Genomic DNA, 729 nt, shown 5'->3' with positions numbered 1-729 from the left:
TGGTCTCGAACTCCTGGCCTCAAGTGATCTGCCCGCCTCAGCCTCCCAAAGTGCTGGGATTACAGGCTTGAGCCACCGCGCCCGGCCCAAAAACTTAATTACTACTAATAGCCTTCTGTTGACTGGAAGCCTTACTAATAATATAAACAGCCAATTAACATATATATTTATGCAATCATGACATACCTAACTTTGTTTCAATTTTTTTTTGATATTTCTAGCTATGGTTTTGCGAGTTTTTTCAAATTGTCACAACTCTCCAAAATTTTTTCAATAAGTTTATTTTTTAAAAAATCTGTGTATACATGGACTAGCACAGTTCAAACCCATGTTGTTTAAGGGTCAGCTGTAGTGTCTTTTAGTCCCAATTCTAACATTTTTAGAAGAGACAATTATTGACCAGTTTGGAGAAGTGGAGAATCAGTAATGGCTGAATGAGGTGGTGGCATTAAGGTAGCTGGAAGGGAATCTGGGCGATATAAATTTAGTTTTCTAGCCTCTGCAGTACAGGAAGATGAACTGGAAGGAGGCAGGAATAATTGCTCAACCCTCCATGTAAACACAGCAGGTGGAGCCTGGTGGATGGGTGGGGGCTACGGATATGACGTAGTACATGTAGGTTAAAAAAAAAGGTCAAAATATACAGAGAGATAAGACAAAATGCAAAATTTCCTACCCCGCAGTTCCACTCTTCTGCACTCTTTTCATTTTTATATATTCTGGAATTTT

This window comes from Mandrillus leucophaeus, unplaced genomic scaffold (genome assembly GCF_000951045.1).
Source record: "Mandrillus leucophaeus isolate KB7577 unplaced genomic scaffold, Mleu.le_1.0 Scaffold101, whole genome shotgun sequence".
In the NCBI taxonomy this organism is placed as follows: domain Eukaryota; kingdom Metazoa; phylum Chordata; class Mammalia; order Primates; family Cercopithecidae; genus Mandrillus; species Mandrillus leucophaeus.
This window is presented reverse-complemented; position numbering follows the sequence as displayed.